Below are 7,644 nucleotides of genomic sequence, written 5' to 3' on the forward strand. Positions count from 1 at the left end.
TTCAAATAAATGAGTTTTCTATGCATCTCAAGGACCTACAAAAAGAACAAAAACCAAACCCAAAATTAGGAGGAAAGAAATAATTAAAATTAGAGGATAAATAAACAAAACTGAAACCAAAAAATAAAATAGTACAAAATATTTGTGAAATGAAGAGTAGTTTTTTGAAAAAATAAAATTAATACACCACTGGCCCAACTAACCAAAATAGAGGGAGAAGACCGAAATCAATGAAATCAGAGATCACAAAAGAGATGTAAAAATGGATACCACAGGAAAAAAAAGAATCATCAGGCACACTACAAACAGCTGTATATCAACAAATTTGAAAATGCAGAATAAATGGATAGATTCCTGGACATAATCTACCAAAATTTAGCTATGAAGACGCAGGAAACCTAAACAGTTCAATAACCAAGATGGAGACTGAATCAGTCATGAAGACCCTCCCATCAAAGAAAAACCCAGGACCTGACAGCTTCACTGCTGAATTCTACCAGAAATTTAAAGAAGAACTAATTCCAATTCTTCTCAAACCACTCAAAATTTGAAAGGGAGGGAATCCTCCCAAGCTCCTTTCATGATGTCAGCAACACCTTCATTTCAAAACCAGAAAGATACAACAAAGGAAGAAATATGGACTGTATCACCGATGAACATAGCCACAAAAATCCTTAACAAAATGCTAGCTCATCAAATCCAGTAATTCATCAGAAAGATCATTCACCTGGACCAAGTGGGATTTATCCCTGGTATGCAGAGATGTCTCAATATACGCAATAAATGTGATACATCACATTAACAAACTGAATAATAAAACCACATGATCATCTGAATAGATGCAGAGAAAGCATTTAATAAAACACAACATCTTGGCCGGTGCCGCAGCTCACTGGGCTGGTCCTCTGCCTGTGGTGCTAGCACCCCAGGTTCTAGTCCCGGTTGGGGCACCGGATTCTATCCTGGCTGCTCCTCTTCCAGTCCAGCTCTCTGCTGTGGCCCGGGAAGGCCGTGGAGGATGGCCCAGGTCCTTGGGCCCTGCACCCGCATGGGAGGCCGGAGGCAGACACCTGGCTCCTGGCTTCGGATTGGCACAGCATGCCAGCCATGGTGACCATTTGGGGAGTGAACCAACAGAAAAGGAAGACATTTCTGTCTGTCTGTCTCTCTCACTGTCTAACTCTGCCTGTCAAAAATAAAATAAAACAAAACACAACATCCTTTAATGACAAAAAGTTCAAACAAATTGGGGACAGAGGGAACATTCATCAACACAATCAAGGCAATACAGGACAAATCCACATCTTCCATGATAGTGAATGGAGAATGTTGGGAGCATTTTCACTAAGACTCAGAACCAGACAAGGATGGCCACTTCCAGCATTACTATTCAACATGGTCCTGGACATTTTAGTCAGATCCATTAGGTGAGAAAAATAAATCAAGGGGATACAAACAGGAAAGGAGGAATTCAAATTATCCCTGTTTGCAGAAGACATGATTCTAGAAATAGGGGAGCCAAAAGACTCCACAGAGAGACTACTGAAACTCATCAGAGAGCTCAGTAAATTTGTAGGAAATAAAATTAACACAAAAATCAGTTTGCCTTTGTATAGACAGATAATCCATGGCTGAGAAATTACTTGTGAGATCAGTATCAATCACAATAGCAACAAAATCATTAAATACTTTGCAATAAATTTAATCAAGGAAGTGAAAACTCTCTAGGATGAAAATTACAATCAATTAAAGAAAGAAAAAAAGACACAAAAAATGGAAATATCTTCCATGTTTTTGGATTAGATGAATTAATATAATCAAAATGCCCTCACAAAAGCAACTCATAGATTCAACATGATCCCAATCAAAATACCAAAGACATTCTTCTCAGATTTAGAAAAACTGATGCTTAAATCTCAATGTACAGCACACTAAGGACAAAGATCCTACATGAGGAGTAAGTGCACAGTGACTCCTGTTGTTGACTTAACACATTGACACTCTTGTTTATGGCATCAGTAATCACCCTAGGCTCTTGTCATGAGCTGCCAAGGCTATGGAAGCCCCCTGAGTTCACTGACTCTGATCATATTTAGACAAGGCCATGGTCAAAGTGGAAGTTCTCTCCTCCCTTCAGAGAAAGGTACCTCCTTCTTTGATGACCCGTTCTTTCCCCTGGGATCTTACTCGCGGAGATCTTTTATTTAGGTTTTTTTTTTTCCTTTTTTTTTTTTCCAGAGTGTCTTGGCTTTCCATGCCTGAAATACTCTCATGGGCTTTTCAGCCGGATCCGCATGCCTTAAGGGCTGATTCTGAGGCCAGAGTGCTGTTTAGGACATCTGCCATTCTATGGGTCTGCTGTGTATCTTGCTTCCCATGTTGGATCATTCTCTCCCTTTTTTATTCTATCAGCTAGTATTTGCAGAAACTAGTCTTGTTTATGTGATCCCTTTGGTTCTTAATCCTATCATTATGATCAATTGTGAACAGAAATTGATCACTGGGACTAGTGAGATGGCATTGGTACATGCCCCCTTGATGGGATTGAATTGGAATCCCCTGGTATGTTTCTAACTCTACTGTTTGAGGTAAGTCAGCTTGAGCATGTCCCGAATTGCACATCTCTTCCCTCTCTTATTCCCACTCTTATATTTAACAGCGATCACTTTTCAGTTAAGTTTCAGCACTTAAGAAGAATTGTGTATTGATTATAGTATTCAACCAAAAGTATTAAGTAGAACAAACAAAAATACTAAGAGGGATAACATATTAAGTTGTTCATCAGCAGTCAGGGTGAGGGCTGATCAAGTCACCGTTTCTCATAGTGTTCATTTCACTTTAACAGGTTTCCTTTTTGGTGCTCAGTTAGTTGTCACCGATCAGGGAGAACATATGGTATTTGTCCCTTTGGGATTGACTTATTTCACTCAGCATAATGTTTTCCAAATTCCTAACAGGGATCACTTTTCAGTTAAAATTTAAACACCTAAGAATAATTGTGTGTTAATTACAGAGTTCAACCAATGGTACTAGAACAAAAAAAATACTAAAATGGATAAAGTATTACATTGTACATTAACTGTCAGGACAAGAGCTGATCAAGTCACTGTTTCTCATAGTGTCCATTTCACTTCAACAAGTTTCCCCTTTGGTGCTCAGTTAGTTGTCACCGATCAGGGAGAACATATGATATTTGTCCCTTTGGGACTGGCTTAATTCACTCAGCATGATGTTTTCCAAATTCCTTTATGCTATAACTAGTACTCAAACAGTATTTTTCACTTTATGTTTCTGTGTGGGAGCAAACTGTTGAAATCTTTACTTAATGTATGCTAAACTGATGTTCTGTATATAAAGAGAATCGAAAATGAATCTTGATGTGAATGGAAGGGGAGAGGGAGTGGGATAGGGGAGGGTTGCGGGAGGGAGGGACGTTATGGGGGGAAGCCATTGTAATCCATAAGCTGGACTTTGGAAATTTATATTCATTAAATAAAAGTTAAAAATAAAAAAAGAAAAAAAGAAAAACTATTCTAAAATTCCTATGGAAACACATCAGACCCCAAAAAGCTAAACAATCTTAAACAACCAAAACAAAACTGGATGCATCACAATACCAAATTTCAAGGCACACTACAGTGCAGTTAGAATCAAACAGAATGGTACTGGCACAGAAATTGACATGTAGACCAATGGAACAGAACAGAATCCCTAGAAATCAATTTTACATCTACAGCCAACTAATCTTTTTTTTTTTAAGTTTTATTTATTTATTTGAAAGTCAGCGTTACACAGAGTGAGAAGGAAATGCAAAGAGAGAGAGGTCTTCTATCAATTGGTTCACTCCCAATTGCCCACAACAGCCAGAGCTGCACCAATCTGAAGCCAAGAGCTTCTCTGGGTCTCCCACATGGGTACAGGGACTTGAACCATCTTCTACTGCTTTCCCAGGCCACAGCAGAGAGCCGGATGAGAAGTGGAGCAGCCAGGACTCAAACTGGCACCCACATGGAGTGCCAGCACTGCAGGTGGTGGCTTTACCAGCTATGCCACAGCACCGGCCACTAGCCAACCAATCTTTCAGTTAAAATTAAGCCCTGGAGAAAGGACAGTCTCTTCAACAAATGGTGCTAGATAACTGGATTTCTGAGTTCAAAAGTATGAAACAAGACCCCTACCTTGCACCTCATACAAAAATCAACTCAAAACTGATCAAGGATCTGAATCTAATGCCATCAAGTTACTAGAGGAGAGCATTGCAGAAACTCTGCAAGACATTGGTATAGGCAACAACTTCTTGGAAAAGTTCCCAGAAGCACAGGCCATCAAAGTTAAAATAAGGAACTAAGATTACAACAAGCTAAGAAGCTTCTACATTGCAAAGGAAACACTTAAGAAAGTGAAGAGACAATTGACAGGAGAAAATATTTGCAAACTATGCAACTGATAAATGTTTAGTATCTAGAATCCATAAAAAGCCCAAGAAACTCAACACACAGCAAAGCAAAGAATCCAATTAAGAAATGGACAAAAGATCTGAACAGGCATTTTCCAAAAGAGGAAATTCAAATGGTCATCAGACACATGAAAAAATGTTGAGGACCGCTAGCCATCAGGGAAACGAATGTAAAAATTGCAATGAGGTTGCACTTCACCCCAGTAAGAATGGCTTTCATACAGGAATCAACAAACAATAAATGCTGATGAGTCCATGGGGGAAAATGTTCCCTAGTCCACTGTTGGTGGAAATGCAAACTAGTACATCCATTGTGGAAGACAGTATGGCGATTTCTCTGAAAGCTAAAAATAGATCCACCGTATGTCCCAGCCATCCCACTCCTGGAAATTTAACCAAACAAAATGAAATCTGCATATGAAAGAGTTGTCAGTACTCCCATGTTTACTGCAGCTCAATTCACAATAGCTAAGATAGGGAATTAACCCAGATGTCCATCAACTGAGGACTGGATAAAGAAATTATGCTATACATACACTATGGAATACTAATAAGCTGTAAAAAATAGAATCCTGTCTTTTGCAACAAAATGGATTCAACTGGAAACAATTACACTTAGTGAAATAAGCCAGTCCCCAAAAGACAAATACCATGCTGTGGTAGCTAGCGTGGGTTGTGGCGACTTTACATACCCTGTATTGTTTCTCACAGGCTCCAGATGTGGGTGGATCTGAACCAGGACAGCAGGGTTCATTAACAGACAGGGTGACAGCAACAGATGCTGAGAGAAGCCCTGGAAAGGGAGGGACTGCAAAGCACTTCTGGAGACTCATCACTTAAAGTTCATCAGTATTGCAAACAGTAGTTTTCCTACAGGAATCTCAAACCACAAAGATGAAAACCGTCCCACCCTCCTAGCTGAACCATTAGGCAACTGAGCCTGAAACATTAGGTGATTGCTCCAGCTCACAAGGCTGGCAGCAGATCCAGGCTTGAAGTACAGGTGGGAAAATACAGAGCTATTTCCAGAAAGCATGCAGAATCTTGTACTTGTGTTATATTTTTGCTTATTTCCATCATCCTAATTATACAAACTATGCATGAAGACAAGAGTTTGGGAACACCAGTTGGTAGTATCCCCTAAAGCTGGGCATTAGCAACCCTAGCCTAGAATTCCACTCCTAGGTATAGACCCAAGAGAAATGTGCACAATGTTTAGCAAGAACGTTCAGAGCACAGCTAATAACAGTCCCCAACTGGAAGTACCCAAATGCCTATCTGGACTAGAACAGATAAATACACTATGGGATACTCACTAAAGGAAAGCTACATCAAGCAGTAGGAATGAGAAACCACAACTGCATGCAACAGTATTAGTATAGATGACTCTTGCACAAAACAGTAAAAAGGCAAACAGACAAGAGTCCAAATGTACTTTATGCTTCCACTTTGTAGAAGTTCAAACATAGACAAATCTTACCTCTGGCTCTGTCCGACCAGCAATTAGGTTTTGAGAAACATCCCTTTTAAAGTTAAGAAAGGAACTCAGAGATCAAGACTTAGGAATATTCAGAAGCTAGGATGACGTTCATATTTCTGCATATTTCCAATGAACCATATTTTATGTATATATAATCTACATTTCTTTGCAATTCCAAAGTTCAAAACCCAAGTTTTTTATAGCTCATTTGGTAACAACATTATGATCTGAATGGAGCTAACGTGGTAACAGTCTGACCTCAGCTGACGTGAAGTTACTAACAGCCTGTGTTCCCTCCACATGGGGAGCGCAGTCACACATTTCCTGCATGAAGATCAATGTGCTTGAACATGGGATGGTGCTGCACTCACCGCTGAGGAAGCTGCCTTTAAATTCTGATACTTCTGAATTTGAAAATGCATCTGGAAATCAGTAAACAAAGAGGTATCTGCACCTCCATGTTTATTGCAGCTCAATTCATGAAAGCTGTGACACAGAATGAACCTAAATGTACATCAGCTGAAGACTGGATAAAGAAATTATGGGATATGTACTCTTTGGAATAATATAGAGCAGTAAAAAAAATGAAATCTAGTCATTTGCAACAACATCGATCAATCTGGAAAACTCCATATTTAGTGAAATAAGCAGTCCCAAAGGGAAAAATACTGTATTTTCCCACTGATCTGTGAGAATAGCATACCTCAAACAAAAGCTGTAGAAGTGAGATTGACACTTTGAGAAACATTGACTTGAACAGCCCTTGTATTGATTGTCGAGGAACAGTTTTTTATTTTTATTTTTTCTCTTCTTCAGCCTGTATGTGGAACTCTTTACTTAACATAGAGTGAATCATATGTATATAAAGTCAACTGAAAATAGATTCCAGTAAAAATAAGAGGGGAAATAAGAGAGGGAGGAGGAAGTTTCTAACTGTAAAGCTGTGTAGTTCTGCATACAGTCCTATGGATTACTTCTAAGGGTGCAGTTTAAAAACTTGTCATGGGACTCCAAATCCCATTAAAATCGGTGGTAAAAAAAAATGCCATCTTAAATGTTAAAGTGATCATATTAAGTGCTAAAGTGAACGTATAGCTAGGATTAAGTGTTAAAGAGAACTTATAAATAGCATCAAGTGCCTGGAAATAATAATAGACAGAATTAAAAAGGAGGGAATATCCAACATGTGAAGCAATCCACACAGCATACTCATAGAATGACAAATGCTCTAAACAGCACTCTGACCTCAGAATCAGCCCTTAAGGTATTCATATCTGGCTGAAAAGCCCATGAGAGAGCATTTCAGGCATGGAAAGCCAAGACACTGTGGCAAAAAAAAATCCTATGTGAAGGATCTTGGTGAGTGAGACCCCAGTAGAAAGAAGGGGCCATCAAATAAGGAGGTATTTTTCTCTGATGGGAGGAGAGAACTTCCACTTTGTTTATGGCCTTGTCTAAATACTGATGGAATGTGTGGTCACAAAAGGCTTCCATGTCAAGAGTCGCAGGAGATCACTGACATCATAAATAAGAGTGTTAATTGTTAAATTAACAGCAGAAGTCACTGTGCACTTGCTCCCCATGTAGGATCTCTGTCCTTAATGAGTTGTACTATGAGAATTAACTGCAAAACTTGTTCTCAAAGAGTACTTTATACTTCGTGTGTGTGTGTGTGTGTGTGTGTAGGTGAAAACTTCACTTAGTATAG

Source organism: Oryctolagus cuniculus, chromosome 9 (assembly GCF_051225735.1).
Source record: "Oryctolagus cuniculus isolate XC-2025 breed Fujian yellow rabbit chromosome 9, ASM5122573v1, whole genome shotgun sequence".
In the NCBI taxonomy this organism is placed as follows: Eukaryota; Metazoa; Chordata; class Mammalia; order Lagomorpha; family Leporidae; genus Oryctolagus; species Oryctolagus cuniculus.